General features: G+C 42.0%; 1 protein-coding gene across 10 annotated transcripts in view; it reads right to left on the reverse strand.

The window, feature by feature from the left end:
- Positions 1 to 13,824, reverse strand: part of si:ch211-285f17.1 (sickle tail protein) — a 500,571-nt gene that overhangs the window by 221,920 nt on the left and 264,827 nt on the right. Inside the window, exon 1 of one of the 10 annotated variants that reach the window (XM_052017062.1) lies at positions 1,425 to 1,728. The exons of the other annotated variants lie outside the window; for them this stretch is intronic. The gene's annotated coding sequence lies outside the window, so the exon portion shown is untranslated. Of the gene's footprint in view, positions 1 to 1,424; positions 1,729 to 13,824 lie in introns of those variants that run through there. 10 annotated transcript variants of the gene reach the window in all.

The following is a 13,824-nucleotide window of genomic DNA, read 5'->3' on the forward strand; positions in this document are numbered from 1 at the left end:
AACTTAAAGCCAGGCAATTCAACACATCTGCCAGTGATCTCCCATTGCATCAGAAACAATGTACTTATTTTCATAACATTTAGCATGTACTTAAGCACAAAAACATATGAAAGGAAAGGGCAGAAACTCCAGGATGTCCTCTTTGCCAAATAACTCCTGAAGACTTTATTTTACCTCCAATTACCAAAGAAACAAGTCCATCCCTAACCTAATAGGAACATCAACAACCAAAAGAACATACTTTGACTCTTATTCTCTTTGACTTAATAAATTAAATGATAAAATGTGTGTGTATGGGGGAGAAAAGTTAATTGCACCCTTCCCATTTCAAACTCATGCAAAATGAAGATTATCGTCTAAAATTATGCACTAATATTTTGATATCATCAATTGAAATTGCAAGTTTGAGGGGAATTTCAACAAGTTTTATTATAAGAACTGTGTACAGAATTCACATTGATTTGTAACAAAATTCATTATTTGAACTAAAATGTGTAAATTAGCAACAGCTCACAGACTATAGGCCATTGGGAATCATTTAGCTGTTCAATATGAAGTATATCTGTGTAAGTAGAAACCTAGCTGGTTTGAAATACAAGCAGAGCTGCAGCTGTTGAGCTTGTTGGTCACTGAACACCCCTGTTCTGTGATCAAACCCTATAAATTACAAGGAAACCTGTGTATTACTCATATAATCACGAAAGATGGCACCACTCTAGATCTTTTTACCAGTGCCAGACTTCAAAACAAATTCAGAGACAGCTGCCTCTGTGAACTTTAACACCACAAAAATGTTACTTCTGACTTATTACTATCACTATCTGCCGTTCATCAAACTTACACTTCAACCAAATCTAATTGAAGCTAAAATGTCAAAAAAAATGTGGCTTCAATCCAGGCACTCAGCTCGGGGAGTATGCATACAGCTGATCAAATTTCCACTCAATGTTTGTACTCCACAGGTGTCTGTAAACTGATTTTCTTGGTCTAGGGCCTTGGTCATCTGCTGTTAGATCCTAATAAACTCCTCCCATTAAGCCTTGAACTAATCCTTTATGCTGCCTGGAAGAGCAACATCGAGTGCAGGACAGGGCTTCACCACTTGAAGTGAGGTTGTTTGCTTGTAGCGAACACTGGGAGGCAGATAAAAAGCACAAGAAGGCGGCAGCTTCACTTTTCTGGCATTCACTTAACTGCAAAAAGCTGCTTTTGCTGCCTGTTGCGTCACTTCAACATCAAGTTATTTCATAACCAGAAATTCACATGCTATTGAGAAGCTCTTCGGAAAAAAAAAGCTGCAGCTAGCTATCAATTTGACTGGACTATGAACTCAGCTAACACAATGCAAACCAAAGCACCTCTGAAAAAGTGGCCAGAGCACTTTAGAACGAGAAACAAAGTAATGCTACAATACTTCACTGTACCTGTAACTCCTCTGTGACATTGGGATTGGTGTAATTATTTCATCCGTCTTCAAACTCTTCAGAACACTTCCACTTCTTCTTCAGGGTAATCCTAATATGGGCAGAAATTTCACCTCCTTTGTGCACCGAGTGAATTAGCTACTTTGGCAACATGATAACCAACTATTTGCATAACCCTCCCTCCCTGCCTGCAGGCCTTTCTCGCAGCCACATGTGAAGTGAGCTGCAACAACATGCACTTTCAACCGTGACATCAGCAGAATCCATGGTTACCAGCACTCCTCCAAAATACCTGTGTGCATGCCAAAACGTTACCTGTCAGACCTGCCTCACCACTTGAGATGACAAACCAAGCTGCATTTCTTTTTAAATTGTCATTTTTCTTTCCTCTGCTGTTCCCATGAAGTTCAATGTGAGATCAACGAACAGCACTTTATCTTCAAATAAAACCTTCCAAATTCAGCATGGAGTTCAACAATTTCAGACCACAATCACACCTTCTCAACAGCAAACATCGATTCTGTCCTCCTCTAGCCATACATAGCTCTGTTATTCCCTGCTACCATCTCCTTCTGCTTTTTACCCTCATCCCATTGTCACATAATCTCACTTTATCACAGACCTTTCTTGTTATTCTCCTCCCTTCTTTCCTCACTTGCTCAAAGCAGCCGATTCCTACTCCAGCAACGCACGCAAAAGACTGGATGCATTAACTTAATCTCTCTCCACAGATGTTGGCTAACCTGCTGAGTATTTTTAGTGATTTTGGTTTTACTTTGGATTTCCTTAATAATGTCTTTTGTACTTACTATTAAAAACAACCTGGATGGCCTCTCTCTTTTTAAGTGCACATATTTATTTTAAACACTACGTCACCTGTCATTCATAGAAATGTTTGTGCAAAATGGCATCTTTGGCCACAGCTCAACAAGGGAGTAGCCTGCACAGTATCGACATATGGAAGGCTCTGGAGGAAAAGGAGGTGGTGGACAGGAGGAAAAGGTCATTTGGCAGACAGAACACCTCATCACCAGAACTTCCAGTCAAGCACCAAGGCACTGCCTGTCAGATTGTGCACAGACAGACTCTCAGTGCCACCACACATAGCCCTTGGGGTGGCTGTGGAGGGAACAAGATCCATCATCTGTTTCTGGAATGTGATAAAGGTTGAGAAAGAGATGTGGTGGTCTTTGTCAAGGTTCATCCTGAATGGTTTGGTAACAAAGGAATCTCTGCTTACAACTGTTCAGGGACACACCAACATAATCATAAATGGTATTGGACAATTCCCCTCCTTAGACAACTCCTCTGCCACTAGGAGGCGGTAGTTGGGGAGTCCTCTGACAATGACAACCCTTGTAGCACACGGCAGGGAAATCTGTCCGTAGTTACCACAGACTTCTTAGAGATGGTCACAATTACAGTATCTCCGAGGTCATCTTCCCTGAAGTGGCAAAGAAATTGTGAAGTTGCGACTGAAGCTCTTCACTGGCAATCAGAACGTCAGCAGGGATACTGTCTGCTCCCAAGACCTTTATTATTTTTTTAGTTGGCATCCGATCTTTTCAATTTCTTTTGTGGTCAGGAGTGGTGGCCAGGCTGGGCCAAGTAGTTATTCGACAATGGAGTCAAGGGTGCTCATGTTGAGGATAGAGTCATGGTTGCAGTGGTCTTTGAACTGTTCTTTCCAGTAGGTATTAATGGCCTCTCTGTCCCTGATAGGCTCATCCCTATTCCTGGCTCCCAGTTGATGCTTGGGCTGTAGATGGCCTTGACAGTACTGAAGAACCCACATGTCATGGCCATCAGGGAGTTGCTGGGACTCGCTACCCCCTTCATCCACTATCTGTTCAAAAGAAACTGCTGGAGGAACTCAGTGGATCAGGTACCATCTATGGAGGCAGAGGGATTGTCGACATTTTAAGTAGAAGGAAGATAGTAAGAAACTGAGTAATGGGGGAGGGGGGGTAGGTAACCCGATGGTATGAAATTTTGCAAATTTCAGGTAACCCACACCCCCTGTAATCCTTTCCTGCTACTTCTGAACCACCCAGGTTCTTTCATCACCCTCCCCTCTTCTTTCCAACTCCCCTCCTCCCCAGCCCTGTGTTACCAAGTTTCTTTCCACCACCCCGCCTGGTTCCGTCTGCTCATTACCCACAGACTCCACACACTTTACCCACTGGGTCTCCTGTATCCTCCCCATTGGTTCCATCTGCCCATCATCCCAGCCTTATCTGGTTCCAATTATCACCTTCTGTACTTATCAGATTCCAGAATTTGCAACCCTTTGCTATGTCCACTTATCACTTTCCAACCTGTCTCCACCTCCATCCTCCCCTCTCCCAACCTGGCTCTATCTGCCCATCATTTCCCACCTCACCTGGTTCCACCTATCACTCCCTGCACCTCTTTATACTGGCTATATCTCCTCTACACTCGCAGTCCTGGTGCAGGGATTCAACCCAGAACATCGACTATCCCTTTGCCTCCACAAATGCTGCCTGACCTGCTGAGTTCCTCCAGCAGTTTGTTTATTGCTCCAGATTCCAGCACCTGAATTCTCTTGTGTATCTCCCTGTACTTTAGGTTATGGGTTTTCTGCTGGACCTCTGGCTTCAAGTGCTTGTAAAGCTGTTTCATTTCCCTTTAAGGACAGTGGAGTGTCCAATCAATTCCATGAAAGATGCCATCTTTTCTGCCAAAATCTTCGTGACCTTTCAGTGTAAAGAGCTGTCCATGACCAAAAGTTCCTCACTGGTGCATTTCACTGTCCAGGACTAGGTGCTTCAGGATATACAGTAATTTGGTGTAGCAGCTGCAAGGTCTCTAAAGGAGAAAGTAACAGTCTAAGACTCAGCCACCATCGTACACCAAGGGCTGGAATCCATGTTCAAAAAAAAACCTTTGAAATGCATGTACAGGAAAACTGATGTCATACTGACATAATGTAAATGGAATGATTTGGCTTGTGCTGACAACATGATACATAAATGTTCTGTATTACAAATTTTATGAGTTTTTTTCTAAATTAACATTGACAGTGACCTGTCGTGATGCAAGGTCCCGACCCAATAACTTCAAGTATCACTCTGCCTCCGCGGATGTTGCTTGACTCACTGAGTCCCTCCAGCTGTTTGTTTTTTGACCAATGATTGAAAGTTGCGAAAAAAAAACCAGCAGCAATATAATGCTGTCTTTTACAAGAACAGTCAAAATTTACACATTTTTAAATTCATTTTTCAGGTCTTAATAACCATCCATTCAGGCAATAGCTAGAAGAGTTTTAGATTCTCACATTTTAAGTTATAAAATATTACAAGATTTGCATAAGGCTATTCCATATTTTCTTCAACCCATTATCATCCTGTTGCTCAGCAACTCATGCTGCATGAACTAATTCTCTAACACATCAGACTTTGAGTGCTCCAGCATTATTAGTCTAAATTGAAGTTGGCCTAAAACTCTGCCAGGAATTAACTCTTGAATCTGGAATTGAAGACTGCATGGAAGGATTACTTCCACCAATCTGCCTCCTAATTTACAAGTTCAACTCATTCTGAATGTTTCTGATTTTACCAATACCAAAGATGGTTGCCAGAAAATAGAAGCTTCAAAACTGGTAAATCTATATACTTACCAGAACAAAAAAAAACTCCAAAGTTAATTGCACACAATCATTTATGACAATTGCAAAATTCAGATCCATGACTTACTTTATGAATGCATTATCTATTATAATGGAGGGATTCACTGAATGCATAATGTCATTTATTGGCAGTGTGACACACTGAGCTTTGTCCCGGGAAAATGCTTGCAGATAGGCAAGAAGACAGATATTTTAAGCAACGTCCAATGTATGACATTTGAATGGAGATCAAGTTTCTCTATGCTCCTTTCCATATTAGGAATTTGTATAATCTGCATGATAAGATATTAAGAATGCTGTTCAGTCAAATTCAAGATATTTTTGGCAAAAGAGAGGCTGAAATGTGCAAGGATAAAAATCATGAATAAATAATCATATTTACATAACATTAATACTGTGTTAAGTTTCTAACATTGGTCTACAAAATTGCAGTGATTACATTCTTTCCTCAGAAAATATATATATTTATTTTCTTACCTTACATTTACAAAGATTGAATGCAGCAATCTATTCCTCTGGGATGGTAAATGGACCATGTGATAGTTCAAAATGGGACTTTGGTTAAAACTTGCCAGAATTTCTTAACTTTAACAGAAACTCCATGCAAGTCTCTGAATTAACGAATGCTCTGGGAGTTGCAGTTGCATTTTTTAATGACGGTGCTAGCCTGATCACGCTCCAATAACCCCGGCAGCAGTAGTCATGGTGCCTATTGTAAGGCCTTTTGCTTTGTTTTCCCTCTTTTAGCACAGCCACACACACAAGCACCTGCACCAACTACAGTTCACTTTCATCAATGATATGCAGATAATTACTGACTGAAATAGGTTGCTACACTCCCCACGAATGCTGCCTGGCCTGTTGAGCACTTTCATCATTTGATATTGTGATCTTCAGCATCGACAATACTTTGCTTTATGTTATTAACCTGTCTGAGCCTATATCTGCTACAGAGCTGTAGTTCCATTTCTTGATTATAGGAAACACAGCGATCCCACACAGCTCCTTTCAAAATCTTCACAGCAGACATCATATCTTAGGTGGAATATCACAGGTTAGCAGATCTTTACTTTCTCTGCAAAGAATGAACGCAAGTTCAAACTAAAGACCTCCCAAAATACGGTTTAAGTATAGACTGGAAGAGGGAGACACACCCCAGAGCTTCAGTTAAGACATGCAACCCAGGAAACGTCCAGGATCAGATGGGGCATATCTTAGGGGAGGTTGGATGCAGGGTTGGCGCCAAAGGGCTAGTGAGCGACAAATTTTCAAAGGGGAGTAAGCATAATCCTATCAACTACAGTCCAGTCAGTTTACTCTCTACTGGAACATTGATCCAGGACAGATTTAACAGTCACCTGGCAAGTTAAGGCAAGTCAAAATGGATTTGTTAAGAGCAAATTGTGTTTAACCAATTTGATAGAATTTTTGGAAGAGGCAATGAATAGCATGATCACGGTAATGCAGGCAATGTGGTATGCATGCTCTTCCAGAAGGCTTTCAGTAAGTTCCACTCACTGGCTTATCTGCAAAGTTGAAGAAGATGGCATGGAAAGAACTTCCCTTCAATTCCATTCAAAATCCAGCTGTTGGAAGGTCCAGGCCAGCCTGTCTTTATGTGGGATATGTGATACACTTCCAGGAATTCCTCCCTCAACACTTCTTCCCCACATATTGAGAAATATGTTGGGGCTGCTTCTTGCACTCATACAGAACTCAAAAATTTCATTACTTTGGCTCTCACCTTCATATGGTCTCTCTCTGATTTTTCTCTTCCTTTTCTGGATCTCTCAGTCTTCGTCTCAGGGGACAGGTTAGCCACAGACATCATTACTAGTCTGCAGGCTCCCACAGCTGTCTCAATTCTATTTCTGCTCACCTTTTCTCGATTCCTCCCTCCATTGTTTCTGCACCTGTGTGAAATTTTCCAGTTTCCCCTCTACCAAAGTGGACAGAGCTTTTGACCACAATTCATTAATCTCCCTCACCTCTGCTCTCATCCCCTTTTGTTCTGGATAGAGCAAGAACAGAGTTCTCCTGTTCCTATCTAACCCACCAGCCTCCTCTTTCAATTGATCATCCTTTGCAACGTCTGTCACCTTCAATGAGATTCCACATTGGACATATTGTTTCCTCTCCCCTTTCAGCATTTTGAAGGGACTGTTCCATTCATGACTCTCTAGTCCACTCTTCCGTCCCCACCAATCATTCACCTTCTTTTGGCACTTTCCCATGCAACCGAAGGAGCTACAACACTTGCCCATTTATCTTCCCACTCCCCAAGGATCCAGATAATCCTTCCAGGTGAACTTGCGCTTGCATTTCTTCCAATCTAGTGCACTGTATTCAGTGTTCACAACATGGTCTCCTCAACACTGGAGAAAGCAAACACAGATTGGACAACTGCTTTGTGAAGCACTCATGTTCAATCAACAGGGGGGTGACACTGAACCTCCTGTTGCCTCCCACTCTAACTCTCTATCCCACTCCCACTTCTGACCTATCAGTCTGTGGCCTCTTGCACTGTTACAATGAGGCCCAACTCAAGCTTGAGAAACAGCACCTCATTTTCATTTAGGGCACAATGCAGCCTTCAGGACTCAATATTGAATTCTACAACTTCAGGTAACTTGATTTATCTGTATCAGAACTGACCAGTCCTACAATACTGCTACAGTTTCTCTCCCTCCATTAATATAGCCTGACTAGCTAGGGATTTTTCAACTTTTAAATTCCTTTGTGTTCTCACCCTCTAACTGCCCTTATTTCACAACTTTTATGTTCCTTTGTTCATTTTTTCCCCTCATCCCATTAACTGCATGACCTCATTTACAATTTATGCCCATGGTAATCTCAGCCTTGCCTCAGAGGTATTCCCTTTGTCCTATCCACCCCTTCCCCACCCAACTCCCTGCAACCTAAATCCACGTTGTTTTCTCCCTTTCCCAGATCTGATGAAAGGTCTTCAAGGTGAAATTTTAAACTCTGTTTCTTTTTCCACAGATACTGTCTGACCTGCTGAATGTTCTCGGCAAATTTTCTTTTTATTTATGGCATAAAACAAACAATGAACGCGTGGATTTGAAGTTGACTGAGTAACAGACAACATAGGGTCCTGGCTTTTCAGACTGGATGAATAGTCTTCCCCAGGGATCAGAGTTTTTCTCCAGCAAACCATCTTGGTCCAGTGTTTGACCTCACAATGAGCTTCTGATATATGTTCACACAATTGCCAAGATTCCAACTTGCACCTCCGTTGTCATTTGACTCTACTCTGCCTCATCTTATCTGCTGCTAATGTCCTCATTTCGTACTTCTGTTGTTCCTAGATTGGATCATATGGATGTTCGTAAGGTCACATTTAATTTTCCATCCTCCATAAATATGAATTCCTTAAGTCACACCAGGCCCTGTTCACCAGTCACCCTTAATCTGCACTGGCTCTCAGTCTAGCAATGCTCAATGTTTAAACTTCACATCCTTGTTTTCAAATCCTTCTGATTTCACACTGCTTCCTCAGTCCACTTGAAACCCTTTTCCAGTCTTACAGTCCTCCAATATTCCAATGATCCTTCAATACTGGCCACTAGTACTTAGCCTATTTTCACTATTCCAGAATTGGCAATCATGTTTCAAGATGCCCAAACCTGGAATTCCCTCATATGGCACAGGAGAAGGACCTCACTAAATCTCTCCACCGCCATACCAAGGACATCATATAAACTTCAGCTTCTGAAACAAGTCTATGGTTATCTGCTTTAACATGTGCTAATATGGTGCTATATAAATACAAGTTTTATTGTTGGAATTTAAAGTAGACAAGCAACCAGTATGCATTCAGATCATCTAGAAGACCAACCAAGCTATTTAGTAAGTGTTTGATTAAATTATAAGGCAAGCTATATCATTGTCGATGAACCTGTATTGCTGAAAGAACTGCCTCTGCACATGCTCAATAAGGAACACTAAACCTACCAAGGTCATCTTAGCAATGTTTGATTTTTATGTTGGCAAGGCCTAGAACAACCACCGACAGCATGCATCACCACAAAGTGAGACATTCATCACAAAAATACATGAAGCAGCACTGAGCAGAAGCTGAATAAAAGGGGAGATGAATGCGTTGAAAAGGCAGACTTTGTGAAAGCTTTTGAAGGTAAGAGAAATGTTGAAAGATGGATGGACTTAGAAAGGCAATTCTACCTGGTTGGGGCAGAGACAAATATTGGAAGAACTGAAACTGGGACCATGGGAATGGAGTTAAAGGGGAGTGGGGGTGCTGGGTGGAGGGGAGGGTGGGGGGGAGGAAAAGGTGTGCACCTACTTCCTATCATTCCTTTTCAAAGGAGGACCAGGTAATTTAATCTGTAGATCTAGGAGTCTAGGAACCCAAATTATGTCCACTGAAGTAAAGAGTACTGCATCCTGTCATACTAACTCTGACAACTCCTCAGTTCATTTTCAGGATGATTTATCCCAATGTACTAATAATAGAAAAATACAGACATTGAGCAGAAGTGATGGAAGCAGTTTTCCCTTCAACTTTGTTGCTGCCTTATCTTCTGTGTTTCATTGCATTCTTATGGTTCTCCTCAGGGTGCCAGGCTGTGTTGAGAAACCATGCCCAGATGCCTTTGTGCAGACCAGGAATTAATGTATCAGCAAAGGAAGGATTTATTCTCCTTTTGAAGGTTATTGGTTGCATTAGAAACTGGATATGATGCATTCTCTTTGTTTCCCCTCCCCCCCCAAATACACACACACACACACACACACACACACACACACACACACACACACCAAGCTTTGTCATTCCTTAAGTCTTTATTCCTGGTTAAAATGCACAATCAGAATTTGCAAAAGATTTGCCGAGAAGCACAAAAGGGAAAAAGAGGTGAAAATCTTTCTAAAGAAGCAAACAAGCCCACACAAATGCTGCAAGAAAAAGATATTGGAGTCAAATTTAGAGAAAAATGCTCAGCACTTTGAAAACCACAAATTACATAATTCCTTCAAAACTTGTGCAGTATTTTCATGTGCTTAAGGTGTAATAGTTTGAATTGACTATCAATTTTAATGCAATTTAAAGAATATTTCTCAAAAGAGCTTCCCAACATAGATGAAAGGAAAAGAAAACTCTGAAGCTTCAAGGGCTGAAGCAGTCACTTATGAGGATGCACATTTTTAATCTTAGTTTAAGGATGCAAATTTATGGTTCTAACTCAAAAATATAAACACTCTGTGGATTATGTTTGTTTCCGCAATATCAAAAGGAACCAAAAATTTGGCTTGATGATATTTGGCTTTCAGGATACACGGTAGTGTAGCAGTTAGCGTAACGCTACTACAGAGCCAGCGGCCTCGGTCCAATTCTGGCCACTGTCTGTAAGGAGTTTGTACGTTCTCCCCGTGACTGCATGGGTTTCCTCTGGGTACTCCGGTTTCCTCCCACATTCCAAAGACATACGGGTTAGGAAGTTATGGGCATGCTATGTTGGCACTGGAAGTGTGGCAACACTTGCGGGCTGCCCCCAGAACACTCTACGCAAAAGATGCTTTTCACTGTGTGTTTTGATGTACATGTGACTAATAAAGATATCTTATCTTAAATGCAACATTGTGACATGGTCCAAGTTAGGTAAAGACTAACTTTCATGTTTAAATGTATGCATTATTTTCACTTTTAACATGGTAAGAAAATGGGCATCCCAATATGATATTGAACTACAAAGATTATGAAGGATCAAGTGCAATTCACAGGCTATTCACAACTCAGGCAGAACAACTGCTACAACTACACTAGCTACTGCCGCCTCTGCCACAATTATATTGTTCTCAAGGCACATACAGAAGTACAACTAAATTAAAAGTTGGCACAAGTCCAGACAGGGGATAATGAGAAGTGCAACAAAAAAAAGTTGAAGATTTGGCTATTTGGGGAAGATCAAGGCAGAACAGCAAAGGTCCCAAAGGAGCTAATTCCAGAGCACAGAGGCTAGACTGCTGAAGACACGGCCTTTGACGTATTCCCACATCCCTGAAGGTGTTGAGGGACAGGGGCCCAATGTATGCCAGGGAAGATGATGAATGTACTTGGACTGGGATGACAGAAGGCAGCAGAATATAGGATTAGCTCAAATTTATCGAGGGTTCAAAGATGTCCACCTGAGAACTACAATAGCCTTATGTAGGGGTAAGAAGTGTGAGTTTTGACAGAAAATGAGCTGAGGCAGTGGCAGAGATGGGTGACGTTTCAGAGGCAAAATAGGTTGGCCTCCTGATGGAGAGGGTATGTGGAAGAAATGAAAGGGAATAAAGTCTAGTTCAATTGGATGGACATGAAGCTAAGTTTCAGAGGTAAGATGAGGTTACACGAAGGCAGCATTCAACCATGCATGCCATCAAGGAACACCAATAAAATTGTTCAAAATCTCTCCACGAGCTGGAATCAGTAATAGTTGGAGGTCAATTATCTTAGTATGGGTGCCAGAGTTCTCCAGGCAGTGTCTTGAACCCAGCCATCTTCCCTTGTTTTATCAATGACATTCCATCTGTGATTTAGTCAGAAATGGGAATGTTCTCTGATGGTTACAAGGATCATTTCTATTCATAACCCTTCCAATGAAAACGTTGGTTTCCTGCTTAAAATCTGGAAAGTCCCATGGGTGGAAGCTGGGGATTTCCAAGCTAAAGTCCAGCCTTCTGCTCAGCCAAGCGTCGACCCTGGAACACTGCACTGCACCAACAGAGAGCAGAGACTTAGTCAGATTTCCCAGCTGATAGGTGAGGAACTGTCCCCATGAGCTTCATCTAGTGCAATTCCAGCAGGTCAATAGGAAGAGATCAAAGTGATGAAAGGACTGTGTAAAGAACATTAAAAGTTAATTGCCCTCATGTATGACCCAATTCTGTTGGCATAAATGTATTCAACTGTTTTCAATTATGTGCATATGTCTTTGTGTTTTTTTTTATATTTCAGATTTTTTTTAAACGGTATTTTTAGTTTTCAACAGTAACCAAGCATCTGAGTAAGTGAAGGAACAGGAAGGGGTCGATAACAGTGCTGGGTGTTTTTTATAGGCCGCCCAATAGTGACAGGGTTATTGAGGAGCAGATAGGGAAGCAGATCCTAGAAAGGTGTGAGAATAACAGAGTTGTTGTGATGGGGGATTTTAATTTCCCAAACATCGATTGGCATCTCCAGGCAGTGAGGGAATTAGATGGGGTGGAGTTCAGGAAGGGTTCTTGACACAGTATGTAGATAGGCCTACAAGAGGAGAGGCTGTGCTTGATTTGATATTGGGTAATGAACCTGGTCAGGTGTCAGATCTCTCAGTGGGTGAACATTTTGGTGATAGTGATCATAATTCTATCTCCTTTATGTTAGCACTAGAGAGGGATAGGAACAGACAGGCTAGAAGGGTGTTTACTTGGAGTAAAGGGAATTATGAGGCTCTCAGGCAGGAAATTGGAAGATTAAATTGGGAACAGATGTTCTCTGGGAAACGTACGGAAGATATGTGGCAAATATTCAGGAGATATTTGTGTGGAGCTCTGCACAGCCACGTTCCGATGAGACAGGGGAGTCATGATAGGATACAGGAACCGTGGTGTACGAAGGCTATAATAAATCTAGTCAAAAGGAAAAGAAAAGCATACAAAAGGTACAGAGAGCTAGGTAGTGTTAGAGATCTGGAGGAGTACAAGGCTAAAAGGAAGGAATTTAAGAAAGAGATTAGGAGAGCCAGAAGGGGACGTGAGAAGGCCTTGGCAGGCGGGATTAAGGAAAACCCCAAGGCATTCTATAAGTATGTGAAGAGTAAGAGGATGAAATGCGAAAGGATAGGGCCTATCAAGTGCAGCAGTGGGAAAGTGTGTATGGATCCGGAAGAAATAGCAAAGGTACTTAATGAATACTTTACGTCAGTATTCACCACAGAAAAGATCTGGGGGATTGTGGTGGGGACTTGCAGTGGCCTGAAAAGCTTGAGCATGTAGATATTAGAAAAGAGGTGGTGCTGAAACTTTTGGAAAGCATCAAGTTAGATAAGTCACCGGGACCGGATCAGATGTACCCCAGGTTGCTGTGGGAGGCGAGGGAGGAGATTGCGGAACCTCTGATGATGATCTTTGTGTCGTCCATGGAGACGGGAGAGGTTCCAGAAGATTGGAGGGTTGCGGATGTTGTTCCCTTATTCAAGAAGGGGAGTAGGGATAGCCCAGGAAATTATAGACCGGTGGGTCTTACCTCAGTGGTTGGTAAGCTGATGGAGAAGATCCTGAGAGGCAGGATTTATGAACATTTGGAGAGGTATAATATGATTAGGAATAGTCAGCATGGCTTTGTTAAGGGCAGATCCTGCCTTACGAGTCTGATTGAATTTTTTGAGGATGTGACTAAACACATCAATGAAGGGAGAGTAGTAGATGTAGTGTATATGGATTTCAGCAAGGCGTTTGATAAGGTACCCCATGCGAGGCTTATGGATAAGGTGAGGAGACATGGGATCCAAGGGAACATTGCAGTGTGGATTCAGAACTGGCTGGCCCACAGAAGGCAAAGAGTGGTTGTTGAAGGGTCGTATTCTGAGTGGAGGTCGGTGACCAGTGGTGTACCTCAGGGATCAGTACTGGGACCCTTACTCTTTGTGATTTTTATAAATGACCTGGATGAGGAAGTGGAGGAGTGGGTTACTAAGTTTGTGGATGACACAAAGGTTGGGAGTGGTGTGGATAGTTTGGAGAGCTGTC

This window comes from Pristis pectinata, chromosome 5, assembly GCF_009764475.1.
Source record: "Pristis pectinata isolate sPriPec2 chromosome 5, sPriPec2.1.pri, whole genome shotgun sequence".
Taxonomy (NCBI): Eukaryota; Metazoa; Chordata; class Chondrichthyes; order Rhinopristiformes; family Pristidae; genus Pristis; species Pristis pectinata.